General features: G+C 36.0%; 1 protein-coding gene across 4 annotated transcripts in view; it reads right to left on the reverse strand.

Moving 5' to 3' along the window:
• The window catches only part of LOC131040491 (uncharacterized), a 54145-nt gene extending 52719 nt beyond the window's left edge, over positions 1-1426 (reverse strand). Inside the window, exon 1 of one of the 4 annotated variants that reach the window (XM_057973432.2) lies at positions 1219-1426. The gene's annotated coding sequence lies outside the window, so the exon portion shown is untranslated. Of the gene's footprint in view, positions 1-4; positions 25-903; positions 1037-1184 lie in introns of those variants that run through there. The other 3 variants (XM_057973440.2, XM_057973445.2, XM_057973453.2) reach the window with 3 other exon arrangements.
• Between the last annotated feature and the right edge of the window lie 14820 nt (positions 1427-16246).

The raw sequence follows: 16246 nt of genomic DNA on the forward strand, positions 1-16246 counted from the left end.
TTACCAAGCTTGCTCACAACTCATTATGTCTCCAGTTAATGAAGCAGGTCACCATCAGATGAGAGGGGGCGGTAGATACCCCTCCAGAACGGATTCTTATGGGAAAGGTAGAGACTATTCCTCCTAAACCTACTGACACCACGGATTAACCAAATACGCAAAAAAAAAAGCTAAAAACCGTTCTTATCTTCTAATTGTTAACTCCAGTAAAATTTAATGAAAATTACTTACACGGGATGAGCTAGAATGGAAAAGGCAAATGGGCTTTCAAAATGGAGCCCCAGCTTCAGTATTGGAATTGGGTTATGGGGCCCTGGGCCCATTGTTGGAATTGGTTTATGGGGTCTTGAGCCCACTGTCGAATTTGGTTAAATACCACATCCAAAATTCTGGGACGGGGCCAGTTGCAAGTTCAGAGCAACTTCCATGAAAAATATGTCTGATAATTGTTAGCAAAACTCTGACATCCAAATGCTGGGCAGCACTTCAACAGAGCAGGCTAGGTGCGAGTTTGGTAGGTCTTTCCTTAAGTCATGATTGTATAATCCAATACACTAAGTGTGACCCACCCCAGCGGACAAGGCTGAGTAGGCGCTCACTGCAACTTTCTTCAGAAGGATTCCCACCATATACAAAACATTGGGTACTTACAGGGCCAGGTGGAATTCCTGGGTAACTTTCATAAATGTGGAAGGTTACCCCAAAAAGCCAACTTGCAAGCTATATACTCTAAAATCGTGAAACAAGAAAAAAGCTGACTTCTTTGCCTTAATTTAGCAGTGTGCTGCCCTACATTGTAATTTTCACCCCCCGCACATTTACTCAGTACAAATTATATACAACATGAGTATTTTGATTTCTTCTAAAAACCTCTCTCACTCAAATAGAAGGAGAAAAAATAACCTGCGCTTGTGTGTGAAAGCTGAAAATACCAGAAATCCATGTGAAATACGAAACCAGGAATTTTCAAGGTTTTAATCCAAAATTCCAGCTGATTGCATTTAACGTACACTTTATACAATGAGTATCTACCAGAACTTCATTCAGAGAAAATATGCAGCACAAGAACAACAGTTCAACAGTTCCATGCAAAAACTTAAAAAGCAATTTTATTAAAGACTAAAAAATAGCCCCTGCCTAGCCTACAGATTTACCCAAGAAAAAGAAAATGTATTAGAACTAACATTTATGAAGAAATAAGGTGGCGCAGATGCATACCAGATTACCTGAATATTTCTTTACTGTTTTATCCTGTGGCCCTTCTTAACGCTAATATATTCATACTTATGAATTGCAGGGATATTTTTATTTTTTATTATTATTATATTACATTAAGCCATCTATGTTTTGAATCTAAGTAGAGTTAATAGGGAATTAATTTATCGTAACTAATTAACTAATCCTGGGGCAAATTCTAGGTCTGTATGGAATAACGTGAAACAGATTTTTGGGGCCATCAGAAAGTTTGCAAAATTGGTTAACTGAGTTTTATGATGGTTGGCGGGAGACTAATTTAGAAAGCAAACTGTCACATCAACCAAGTTAAATAATTTATTTATGCATGCTCAAGGTTTATGTGTTGCGATTTACTTTCGTTTTTCAAGAAAGGTGGCACTTGATTAGACGTGTAAATATCATCTATTTATCTACTACGGCGCATGCAAGAAGACTATGTACCAAACCTCGATGTTTTAAACCTTGCTTGTATTAACATGCTTTGCTAACGGTTTTAATGGTGATGTTTGTTTTGGGAGCTTCACATATAGGAAAAGTGGAAAATTTATAGTAAAATTTTTATAGAAAAAGGGAGTGGTGGTGTTTAGATTTTATCTTTTGAAATAATTTGTATCATATAAATATGAAGAATTTAAAAAACAATTTATAAGATTTAAAGTTGATTTCTAATTTATTTTAATTTTAAGTTTAATATATCGAAGAGAAGAGGGATATATATTGAAAGTAAACTAAAATCAAAAGGCAATGCATTAGAATAGATATTTATGTGTAATCATTAATAATAAAAAAATGAATAATAGTCTATAGAAACTAAAATATAAGTATCTAAAGGAATAAACAATATTTTCATAAACAACTTTAAAAATTTAGATTGTAAAAATCTCTACTTCTTATATTGAATATTTCTAAATGAGTTTATATAATTAAATATATATGAAAAGGTACAAACAAATAATACAAAGGTTCTTATGGAGCTTGTGAATAAAGAAACTAAGAAATCCAATTATTAGCAATGTGTTTTATATATATATATATATATATATATATATATATATATATATATATATATATATATATATATAAGCTAGTTATCCTTCAATCACCATTAAGTTTTGTTATACATGTTATTCTTAAAAACCATCCTAAGTTGAAAAATAGTGTTTAGAAAAGTAAATTAATAATTAATAATTAATAATTTATTCATAAGGATATATAAATTAATTTTTAAATCAATAAACTAAAAAATGAGATTTTTTAAATCAATAAACTGAAAATTGATAAGTTTTTATTCATAAGGATGCATAAATTAATGTTTAAATCAATAAATTGAAAAGTAATAATTAAAGATTTTGATATCTCATATAAGAATATGAACTTTTTAGTATACAGCAGTTCTTTGGTATAAAGAAAAAATAGCTTCATTACATTAATTGTTTGATTAGACTTCATAATAATATATTAATATATTAATATATTCAAAACATAAATACATTAATGGTTATTCTTACCTTTTTCAAACTTCTCTACCACTATTTCTTGATGCTAGAATTTGGCTTTACACCCAAAATTTGCATTTCTTTTGAGTTTGCAATCATTTAATTGTTCATATTTACTACCTTTTTCCTACATATTCCATAAAAATCAAATATCTATTAAAAACTACCTGTTCTTGTGGATACAAAATCCTAAATTGAAGTTTATTAACATAAATTGGGGATAATAAATCATCCCTTATGGATCACCAAAAAAGAATAACCTAGAATATGAATTGTCCAATGCAAAGACAATGAAAGAGTGAATTATAATTACATGACTTATACACTATTATAAAGAGAAGACATATATTGGAGACAACATACATGAAATAAATGGATTCATGTTGGTGATTCCAACATATCTTTCTTCTATAAAATGTGTTCTAAATAATCATAGAAAACTCAATTCTTAATGGCTCACTATTAAGGTCAATAATGAACATGAAACATGTAATATTCATTTACATAGCAAGTGTAGTTGCAATCCATAATCATCATTTTGTATGTGGGGTTGGATATGAGATCATGTGGCTGCACTTTTCTACCTAAGATCCAAAAACCTTCATATACAATTGTTAGCAATTAAGGTTGATGTAGATTATAACTCTTTTTCTGCAATAAAATATCATTAATTATTGTTTAGTTTCTCTCAATGATCATAAACTTTGCTTCTAGAAGACAAAAAAAAAATCATATATTTCTAAAAAATAAAATAGTAAATACATTATATATATATATATATATATATATATATATCCACAAATACATTTCCTATATTTACCAAATCAAAATGTATATAACAGGGCCAAAAAAAAAAAAATATTAATTATCCTTCACTTTGGAAAGAGTTAAAAAAACTACATTAGTGCTACATGTGAATAGGTTTTGGCCTATTGGACTGGTGGCCCAATATGCAAAGTGATGAGTAACACGATGGTTATATCTCAAATACAAGCCTAGCAAATAAAAAATGCATATGCTAAAGTATGAAAATTCAAATGACAATAAAAGATCTATAAATGCTTTGTAATTGTTCTCACATGCATATTTATATTTTTTATATGGCAATAGATTGCCATAGATGCTTACAAAAGTACCTTTCTTGTTTAGAGTAGTTGGCTTCTTAAATGTATAATATCTAGATAGATTTTAATGATGGGTTTTGTCCAGCCAAATTTCTTCTATATATTGTGTTTTGAGGATGACTCATTTAAATGACCTTATGAGACCAACTACACCCAACCCACATACACCATAAAATAGACAAAAGCAAAAGCAAGAAGAAAAAAAAAAACCTCGAATCCCTTTGCCTTGAAGAACTAAAAGTGGGCATCAATACATGGTGTAGGCAGGATACATGGTGTAGGCATCCTGCCTAGAATTAATCCATTTGGTACAAGCATCTTGCCTATGGTGAAACATACTCAAAATATGATGCAAACCCCCACTTATGGATGCACAACATAGCATCACCTAACACTAACAATACTATATTAGAGAATTGCAACACCAAAAATATTAGAAAACTACTAGAAAGCGGAGGAATGCAAAGCATTCTTTCAAACAGGTACACTCACTATAAAAGCGACACTCGAGCCGACACCAAATCAATTGTGGATCAAATCAGAAAATGAAACCTTGGATATAACATTATTTTTCATCCACCAACATAATACTACAATCGCAATCAAAGATGAATCAATGTGACACAATGCAGACTATAATACAAAACCGTGTTTGAAAGGTTTTTCACTCGAACAGACACACTTAGCCAAAATATGTTGCAGACATCTAAATACATCTTTAATGCTCCTAAATATCCATAAGAAAATGAGATATATCATCTACTGCCATTGCCATCAATCATCATACGTCAATATGAATACATGAGTAGACACCAGATACAATACCACTGATCACATACTTTTGGACCAACTTTCAAACTTTGGTTGACATCAATGACAACACAAAATCTTGACTGTGCCCTCAGTGAACAAACAAGTGTTCACTACCAGTGATGCAACTTGTGGAGCAAGTGTTGGAGATTGTTGGAGTTTATTGATAGCATGAACTTGTATAATTGTTGTTGATGTCAACCCTAGTTATCTGAATAGATGTTGGTCCAAATATGCTTTTGGTTGTTGCAAGATTATGTTTTATGTTGCAGCTAATATTTTTGGTGTTGGTTGTGTCATCCTATATTCAAGGTGGTCTGGAAATCTTTTGGTGCCCTCTAGATATGTTGTTGATTGTGTTGCGGTTTAGCAGATCATATTCTTTTGGTCTGGATATGTGTTGGAATATGTGTCGATATATTAATTTGGATCTCACCATGGCATGTGAAGATTCACATAAACTATTTTTTCATTGGAAGTGGTTATGTGGTCGATTGGTTGATTGGTTGATTATGTCTACATGTTACATTTGGTAACGTCCTTGGAGTATGTGTTAGTGTTGAACACAATGTACCACTGAGAGGGGGGTGAATCAGTGGTTCCTAAAAACTTATCTTTTTAAACCAAGCTTGGATTACCAGTTATCAACCTAAACACTAAACCAACAAACCGATAAGATAAGAGTGGATATTAAAAAGGGAAAACACACAAAAGCATAACTCGCAACACCAGATGTACGAGAAAAATCCAATATGGGAAAAACCTCAATGAGAAATGTTGCTCGAGTCTACTGCTTCAATCCATCCTCACAATGAAACAATCAGATTACAATAATTTAGGGCACCAACCCCTACACCAAGCTCCAACTCGGTGTTGTATAATGAAAGACAATTTGATACAGTTATGGCACCTGGTTGCAAATAAGTTTTGCAACACCTGATCAATGGATTTATGTTGGTTAGCAACCTCCTCTTCTTCACTAGTTCTCACACTGTCGGTTATCAGATTAATCTTTCTAATCACTCATCAGTTACTCCCAGCCTCTCTTCTTTCTTCCTCAACCTCGCGCCACACTATGTCACTCTTGGATGCCTTCTTGACCAATCACACCTCATCGGTTAGCTTGACTGTTAGAACTGCAACAATTTACCATTTACTCTATCTCTACCGGTTAGACCCTCTCACCGGTTCACCTACTAACTCACACTGCAACTTTCTCAAAATAAACTCAAAGGCAGACAATCTTTCTCCTTGCTCGGGCTCTCTTCTCTGTCATGCACACTTCTCATCAAGCATCAACTCATTCCAATCTCGAGCTGACATATTTATCTTTTAGGGTTCCCGCCAAAATAACATTCAAACGATGTCGTGTTAGGTTTTGACTTCACCAACTCAATCCATATTAGATTTTATCTAATCTATTTTTCTGGACAGATGATATGCATGTCATTGATCAGCACCACCAACACCTCACATTCCAATGTGTGTTTTCTATATTTGGATGTTTGCACTATTCTTTTATGTGTTTCTCTGTCACACGTCATTAATGGCTCGATTGTTTCCTTCAGTAAACGGGTACGAAGATCAGATCTTCTTGCAGGATCAATTCAATCGCTTGCCACCTTGTTTTCCTTGAGCCGCAACCTTCTGCCATCCTTCCATGATTTGTGGGTTCTTCATAAAATCTGGCCTCCTTGTTGATTGTTACGTCGATGAACACTTCACCGACCTCTACATGATCACCACCTATCATCCTTGTTGACATCCATCTATGTTTGGTTTTCTATGTCGGTTTGACATCCTTCACCGACCAAGATTGACTACCGGTTCAACTCACCTTAGCAGTATAACCTAACTTCACCGGTGGGCCTTCGTACCTATAGACCTCTTCTCTATTGGTGGATTTGTTGGTATTATGGATGTGTTGCATTAGTTTTCTCATTGATGTCAACACTTATCCTTCTGGAGATCTATATTGTTGATTTGGCACTATGGTTATATTGGTTTACTGTTGAACCAACACATTGTGTTCACAGGCAAGGTCAGTGACTTATGCACAGTCACCGGTATATGCTCACCGACAGGTTTTATGGTTCACCGACACTGATGATGACTTGTTATCATCTGGAGATCACTTGATTATGTCGAAGACATGGTTTGGATACTTGGTTTTGGTATTTTAGTTATTGGTCTAATCGGGTTGACATATTTGTTGTTACCAGCAGATTGGTCTAGGTTATGGATCGGTATGCTTTATCTATTCCAGATCAGTATGACACGTTATGGAGATGATTTATTGATTGGATATTATTGTAAATGTATTGAGTCGACATGATGCATCGCATCAAGACTTATTTGTAATTGATTTAATTGTAATATTCTTAGTAAGCCAACCTACACATTTGGTCTTAGGTTTTGTATATATGTAAGATCTCATTTATGAGATAAACATAGGATATGGTTATGGTATGGTATTGTAACATGCTATGTGTGAATATTGAAGATCATATGAGCAGACCATAAAGAAGGTTCAAGGAAGGTTTGAAGTTGCTTATCAAAGCTTAACCGGTACTGAATCCAACATTGGAGATGCTATTTTGAGCAGTACATTATTCTAGGATTTAACCATCCTACTGTAGTCATTGCGACTCTCATTTGAGCAGTGTGCTCTAGGCGGTTGGCCTTTCTGCATGTGTAGACCCCATTTGTATACACATACTATCTGTAGCAGTATCATCTGATTGTGGGTAAGGTTTCCCACGATGGTATTTCCCCTTACAGGGTTTCCACATCAAAATCTTTGTGTTATGTGTTGTTGATGTTGTTTCTCTTTATGTTTCATGCATTAAGTTTCACCGGTATTGATATTAACTGCTAATATGTTAACCGACATTAAGTTTGGTTTACCAGTATTAAGTATTAAGTTATAAATGGGTTGAAATTCATTGACAACTGATTCACCCCCCCCCCCCCCCCCCCTTTCAGTTGCCCTTCCAGTTCCTAACAATTGGTATCAGAGCTAAGTCCTCTTTTTGCAGAAGCCTAACAGCTTGAGGAGATCCTATGGCAACAAACATTTTTAGGAAGGACAGTCCTAAACTTGATGGAACTAACTATGGTATATGGAAAATCAAAATGGAGACACATTTGAATTGCATTGGAAGAGACATATGGGAAGTTACAAAGAATGGCTATGTTGGTCCTACTCCGAATCAACCTAATCCACCAACTTTGGGTAAAGATCAAGAAAATGATTGCAAAGCAAGTGAAGCACTTCTGAGCGCATTATCAGATCAGAAAATCATGGGATTATCAGACCGATCTACTGCTAAAACTATTTGGGATAAATTAGAGACATTGAATGAAGGAGATACCACTATCAAAATTGCAAAACTGGAATGTTACCGGGTCAAGTATGAAAATTTGAAAATGGAAGAAGATGAAAGAATTTTCGCTTTTATGGAAAGAGTTAATGAAATTGTTTTAGGAATACAATGTTGTGGAGGATCCTTAAGTGAAGATGAAATTATTTCTAAAGTTTTAAGAGCTTTGTCACCGGCATACAAAATGAAAGTAATTGTTGTATACACATAAAAATTGGCTATGAGCAATTAAATAAATATTTTATATTTATTTAATGATTATTCTTCTATTAAATAGTTAATTTGAAAAGATTAATTTATTTAATTCATTTCGTGTCTTTCTAATAATTAATTTAATTGAAATATTTTATTAATTAATTCATTTATCCTATTCCTTAAGTTAATTAAATATCTTATATTTAATTATCTTCTCCAAACAATTAAATATCCAATATTTAATGGTTATTCTCCTATCCTATAGTCTCACATATCCAAAAGTGTCGAAGCGCGACCTGTGTGTCAAGTAAAACAGTCAAAAAGTTAGTTGTCTAAAAAAGGTTATTCTGTGATTCACGTCGGGTTCACCAAATGATGCTCTGCAAAATGGACAATGTTAGACTAAAACCTGTGGTCGTATAACACATAAGAACACAAGAAACAAAGATAAATGTTAGTGTTAATCAACCAAAAACTAGTCTAAGCAGGCATATCAAGAGAGACACTAAAAACATGATGAAGTATTTAACTATGAAAGCAAACACAACAAGGCATCTCCAAATGCCTTCTACCATGCTCGTAACTCCTTCTCCCTTGTTCCTCTCCTCTCCAACTTCCAAATTAGTGTAGCTCTCAGCAGCTTTTTGCACTATGGATGCCTTATGGACGTTCAAGATTGACAAATGATTGTTCTCAAAATGATATGTAAATGTGAACAAAACTAATTAGATATGCTATGAAATGAACTAAGATTTATTTTAGTCCAAAATGACAATATATTTTATTTATGCTAAATGTTATTTCTCTAAAATTCACTACAATGTAAATGCATACAAGTTTTCAGGATCTGGATTATGAAGAAATGGGCTCTATTTATAGGAAAAATGGAGCAATGGATGGTTGAGATTGAGTAATCTCAACAAGGGTCAGGAGTGAATGATATTCAATCCATGTGAGGGCTATCAACCCAATCCCAGGATGACAAGTGTCAACATGATATGAGTTTAGAGGATAGGGAATAAGCATTAAATGCTTGTCACGCCCTGAGAGTTAACTTGGGAGTTAAGGTCAATGTTGGGTTGAGTGAATAAATTCATCATTCAAAGAATAATGCTTTTATCCAATGGATAAATTCTTGTGCAAATGTTAAAGCGATAACCATGGTCAAAGCAATAAATGCTTGAGGAGACACATGGGTCACATGAGGGTTGAGTTTAGGGGTGAAAGTCCCTAACCATGGGTGCAAGTGGATTTAACCATTAATGGTCATGTAAGAGCCATAAGTGGTTTGGAAGACTTTAGAAGTTAAATTGTTGAACACACAAAGCATTTAATGATTTTCAAAGACTTCGAAGTCTTTGAGAAGTGACTCCAAGTTGCTTAGGAATGTGACAATATTTAGGGGATGGATTAGGCTAATTAGGAAGGGGTTTAGAAGAATCTAGAAGGGGATTAGGATTGCAAGTGGATTTGGTGGGTGAGGGAAAACAGGATTTTTATTAAAATAAAATTCATTTATTTCAACAAATAGGTGCAAGTTGCATTTTTAGGAGAATGCAAGTGGGAGGGGATTAAATGATTTAAATAAATGTTTTATTTAATTTATTTAAAAGAGGAAAGGGGATTAAATTGAATAAATAGGATTTATTCATTTAATTGATTGTGATTTTAGTTTAATGAGTTAATTAAAATAAATTGAATAATTTATTTAATTAATAGGAGAATGTTTGAGGATGAATTAATTAAATGTTAATTTAATTAAGTGATGGCTAGTGGGTTTTTAATCAAATAAATAGCAAATATTCATTTAATTAAAATGGACAGATTTATGTGACTACATTTGCCCCTCTTTGAGACGGTGTAGTTTATCGCGTCGTTTCAAAGAAAGAAAAATAGGTGTGAAGAAATATGCCCCATAGATGTTAATTTAATGGGTGGTATGCCCCCTCGAGAGATGGGCCAAAAATTTAAAAAAATCGGGCGATCTCTCGAAAAAGAATGAGAGTTGGCGGGGAGGTAGAAGAGAAGAAAAATAGAACTAATGGTGAAAGAATGGGAGAAAATGGAGTGAATACGAAGAAAAAAACAAGCCAGAGAGTACCCTTAGGTCATGCAAGAGATACAGAGCAGATGTAGTGTGTGGTTTGGATTGATGCTATACAATTGATCAAAATTGGTTGGACAATCTGGTGCAATCGGTTTAATTGCCCCGGTCGAGTCAAAGCGTGACAGTTGATGTCAGTTGATCGCTTGGACAGGATAAAGTCTGAGTAAGTGAATCAAAATGACCTGATGTGACTTAGACAATTGATGTAATTTCCCGATGAAGTCAAGGTATATGAAGTAAAATACTCATTGAGACTTTAGACAATTGATGTAATTGTCCGTTGGATTGTGTTGTATTGGCTGATCAATTGATAGTGTGGGCGTGGGATGGATGGTTGTGGTGAATCATAGCAACCTCGTTGAGACTAGGTCATTATGATAAATGTCTGATGTAGTCTAAGATTACCATGATCAATTACCTATTGAGACCCGAAGAGACTTGATTAGAGTATCTATTGATAGTCTAGGTGTGTGGGAGTCGATGTACCTATGCAGATAGAGTAACTTTCTTGATTTAGAGGATGACTTAGGATGGGAAACGCAGTCCCTCCTATGTAGAGATGGATGGTGATGAACATGGCTTGATTGGGTTGAAGGGAAACGATGAAGGGATTTATGATTATGACCTAGATAGGGAGGTTGAGGGGGGGATTCAGTGTTAGATAGAAGGTATGGAGGACCTAGAACCGAGTCTTATGGAAGAAGATGAGTAAAATAGAGTATGCATTGTTATGAGTATGTATGTATGATATGCAACTATATGGATGTATGGATGGGTGGAATGCAATAGAATGCAATATATACAGATGAGATGAAATGACGATCCATAGTGCTTTATTTTTCATCATTGAGAAAGATAATATAGAACTTGGATGAGGCAGTAGGAACCAAGGATGGAGCATTGTACCTGCAAACAAACAACATAAATAAAGAATAAAGAATATGAACCCTCCATAATGGTTCATGCTCATATGGTCGAGGTATGCATTGTAGTCAGCAAGCCATAGTGATCCATGACTATATTTTGCATATGATCACGTAGCTTAGTGAACTTCCCACGTAGACACCATTAGTACATGCCCCAGGAATTCATCGGAATAATTCGCAGAAGACATCCAGACAATGCTTAGGAACTATCCCGACCACTCTAATCACTTGTGGATATCTCGGAGTAGCGTAGGAACCTGATATAAATGAATAAATAACTAACAAACCGCCCAAGTACTTGATAGCTTAAACATAATTTTCTTGTCAAAGAAAATGTCATTTTGTCTTTGTTTTGGTAAGGAAAGATGCATCCTTATGAAGACAGTTTTGCATTTTGATGTTGATCGTTTGGTCGATGTGAGAAGTGATCATTGTTTGATTATTTCATAATGGTTGTTTGATATCTTCTTGGATGCGGATGTACAAGGTGTTGCCATGTTTTTGTTTGATTTTTGATGTTTTCTGATGTTTTTGGATTTTGTGAGTGTTTTTTGAATGTTTTTGGTATTTTGATGATTGTTTTGAAATGTTTTTGGCATTTTGTGAGACAATTTTGAATGAAGAACTCAATAAATCATAAGTAATGTAGAATCCACTTCCATCAATAGGTTGAGGGCATTGCCCCCAATTTAGATATGACTATGAAAAAGCGGGATGCAAGAGGCATGAAGTACTATCCTTGATTGCAAATCAATAACAAACCATGGTTTGGACAGATGGATGAATGGATGAAATGAATGTATCGCAACAAGTCTGAAAGACAATGGAGCCATAGCCTTTACAAGTGGCGCCTGTTTGCCAGGTTTTCACCATCGCACTTACCCAAGGTGCCACCAGAGTGGTTGTTCACCATTTGGATGTATGGTTTTTCTTTACTATTTTGATTTTTTGTATTTTCTTCAGGACATTTTTCTGAATGTTTTTAGTTTTTTTCTTGATATGTATGGGAGCCTGATGCTCTATGCAGCTTATGTATAAAACCATTTGAGGTGCATGCTATTGATCGGATCTGTTAGCGGTTCTCCTTCTGAAGTAGCCAACTGATATGCCCCGGACCCAAATACAACAGTGATAACATATGGACCCAGTCAATTCAATTCAAACTTTCCCTGATGTTCTCTGTTTGGTTGGTTACGAGGATTCTCTCAAAGTACAAGATCACCTACCTCAAATGTGCAAGGTCTAACTCGATGATTATAGCTTCTACTTATGCGTTGTTGATAGGCCTTGATGTGGTTGTATGCAGCTTGTCGCTTCTCATCAAGTAGCTCTAAGTTTTGAAGACGTGATACTCTATAGGCTTCGTCATCTATGAGATTGTGCAAGGAAACCATAGAGATGGTATCTCGACCTCAATAGGAAGGATGACTTTTGCTCCATAGACCAGTGAGTAGGGAGTTGCTCTTGTAGGGGTTCGAATGCTAGTTCGATACGCCCATAGTGTTGGATTCAATTGAACATGCTAATCACGACTGACATCATTGACTGTCTTCTTGAGGATTCTTAATATGTTCTTGTTTGATGCTTCGGCCTGACCATTGCCTCGTGGGTAATAGGGAGTGGAAAAGCGGTGTTGGGTGTGAAACTTCTCACAGAGCTCATGAACATCCTGATTTTTGAATGGAAGCCCGCTATCTATGATGATGGACATGGGTACACCATACTAATAGATGATGTAATGAAGGATGAATTAGGCGATCTGCTTGTCGGTGACTTGGGTAACTGGAACAACTTCGATCCACTTTGTGAAGTATTTGGTGGCGGTAATAATTAATTTATGGCCGTTAGATGAAGATGGATAAATCTTACCCATGAGGTCAAGTCCCCACTGACAAAAAGGCCATGGTGTTGTGATTGGTTGTAATTCCTGTGCCGGTGCATGTATCAGGTCTCCATGAACTTGGCATTTCTTGCATTTTCTGACAAAATAGTAGGAGTCTTTTTCCATGGATGGCCAATAGTATCCAGTGCGCATGAGTTTCTTGGCTAGTGACAAATTGCTTGCATGAGTTCCACAAATTCCTTCATGTACCTCTTCCAAGGCCATTGTTATCTCATCATGTTCCAGACATCGAAGGAGAGTACCATCAAGACTGCGTCAGTATAGGGTTTCAACAATAATGGTATATCGAGCGGTTTGGTGAATGAAGGTTTTATGTTGGTTATTCGATTGGTTGGGAGGAAGTGTGTGATCATGGAGATAAGTGTAGAACTCACTGTACCATAGGGATTCAGAACCGATAAGGTGACATATCATCTCAGATTCGGGGATATCATAAGTGGGAATCCAAAGCTGTTCTACCAAGAACTCATAGTGTGTTGAATTCTGTGGAAGATCTAGGAGAGATGCAATAGTAGCCATAGCATCAGCAGCTTGATTCTGATCTCGAGGTATCTACTCAAAGGTGATAGTAGTAAATGATGCCTTTAAACTATCCACCATTTGCTTGTATGATATGAGTTTATCATCCTTGGTTTGATATTCATCGGTTACTTGTCGGATGACCAGTTGGAAGTCGGCATATATCTGTAACTCTTTCAATTTCCATTGAATGGCTAGTTCGGAGTCCTGTAATCAAGGCTTCATATTCTGCTATGTTGTTTGTGAATGGAAATGTGAGCCTGTAAGACTTTGGGATGCTGTCACCTTGAGGTGTGATAAACAAAATGCCTGCCCCTGAGCCATGCCTAGTGTATGAACCATCAAAGTATAATTTCCATGGTTATGTTGTTGTGATCATGAATATCTCTTCATCTGGAAAATTGGAAATGAGAGGATGATCGTCTATGAGTGGTGCATCAGCCAACTGATCTGTAATAACTTGCCCCTTGATAGCCTTACGGTCCACATACTCGATGTCAAATTCACTTAGAATCATCACCCATTTGGCTAAGCGGCCCGTCAATGCTGCTTTGATAAGTAAGTACCTTAGTGGATTGATCTTGGCAATGAGTTGTACTTTATGTGTTAATAGATAGTGCCTCAGTTTAGTAGTTGCCAAGATTACTGCTAAGCAAGCTTGCTCAATAGGTGTGTAATTGAGTTCATAGCCAACCAGTGTGTGAGAGATGTAGTAAACAACACACTCTTTCCCTTCTGCATTATGTTGGGCCAGTAGTACACCTAATGTTGTATTTGTTGCTGAAATATAGAGCAATAGAGGTCTGCTCAGATCTGGTGGGATCAACAATTGTGTATTCATGAGATAGTCTTTAAGCATCTGGAATGCTTGCTGGCATTTGGCATCCCACTGAAAGTGGATTTTTTTGTGTAACAGGTGTGTAAATGGGTAACACTTATCTGCCAGTTGTGTGATGAATCTTCGAATGGATTGTAGCCGCCCTTGTAATGTCCTTAGCTGACTAATGTTCTTTGGAGGTGGCATGTCCATGATTGCTTTGACTTTGGTAGGATCGACCTCAATGTCTTTGCTTGAGACAATGTATCCTAGAAGCTTCCCTGAGGTTACTCCAAAGACACATTTCTTTGGGTTGAGTCGAACATGATATTGTTCCAATATGTTAAAGATTTTCTCTAATATTTCCAGATGAATTTCTCTTGTTAGTGATTCTGCCAGTAAGTCATCAACATAATCTTCCATTATAGTATGCATCATGTCATGAAAGATGGTGGTCATGGCTCTTTGATAGGTCGCTCCTGCATTCTTTAGACTAAAAGGCATTACATTCCAACAGTATGTTCCCCATGGACATGTGAAGGTCGTCTTATGTTGATCCTCTGGTGCAATCTTTATCTAATTGTACCCTGAAAAGTCATCCATGAGTGAAAGCATGGCATGTCCTACTGTTACGTCCACTATTATGTCGATGTTTGGTAGGGGGAAGTCATCTTTAGGACATGCCTTGTTCAGAGCTCTGAAGTTAGTACAGATATGGATGCCCCCATTTGGTTTGCCAACAGGCACAATGTTGGATATCCAATCTACATAATCAATTGGTCTAATGAAACCAACATCCAGGAGTTTCTTAAGTTCTGCATTGACTAGTGCCACAATCTGGGGATGCATCTTGGGAAGTTTTTGCTTGACAAGCTTGGCTCCTTTTGCTACGACGAGATGATGCATGGCTAAATCAGGATCAAGTCCAGGCATATCTGCATATGACCACGCAAAGTTGATTTGATGCTTTTTGAAGAATTTGACAAACTTGGGTTATTCCTCTAGAGTCAAAAGAGATGCCAGATGTATGTGGTGAGGAGTTTCAGGAGTCCCCACATTGTATTCTTTGGTTTCTTCGATGAGAATCATTGATCATTCCTGTTGTGTACTAGAGGGGAGAATGTCAAACCTTTCATCCTCAATCGCCTCAAAGAGGTTTTCACCATTGGATACACTCTTTCTTTTTACTTTTGTGGGATCAAACAGTGCCACAGTGTGGTTTTCACTGGAAGATCCATGTTTTATTGTTATATTTTTGCAGCTAAAAGGTTTGGCATCCACCCCGAAGTATGTTGTGCTATTAAGTTCAATGGCGAATCCAACTTTGTGATCCCCACTTGGTATGTTATCCCTTAGTTCCAAAAAGTCAATGATCACCTCATCGTTTTGGAAGTGATCAAGGCATGGGGGATTAGGTTGGTTCCATTCGATGAGTTCAGGATGGATAATGGGCATTACCTCATCAATTAGGTTAAGTTCATAAGATGTGTCAGTGAGGGTCAAGACATTATGGTGAAGGTCGTTGATGGTACTCTCCCTGTCAGAATCAGGCATAGGATGTGACGTAGGATTTGTGGAAGAAGTTTCTAGTTTAGGAACCCAAGAGGTTTTAATCTGTGCTTCTTCGTAAACAGGGGTTTCTTTGTGAGGTGGAGGGGGTGATGCGTCTTCCTCATCTGAAGAATTGAGATGTACTGAATCAAATTCCCACTTAAGTGAGTAGGTCTCTG

Source organism: Cryptomeria japonica, chromosome 3, assembly GCF_030272615.1.
Source record: "Cryptomeria japonica chromosome 3, Sugi_1.0, whole genome shotgun sequence".
Classification (NCBI taxonomy): Eukaryota; Viridiplantae; Streptophyta; class Pinopsida; order Cupressales; family Cupressaceae; genus Cryptomeria; species Cryptomeria japonica.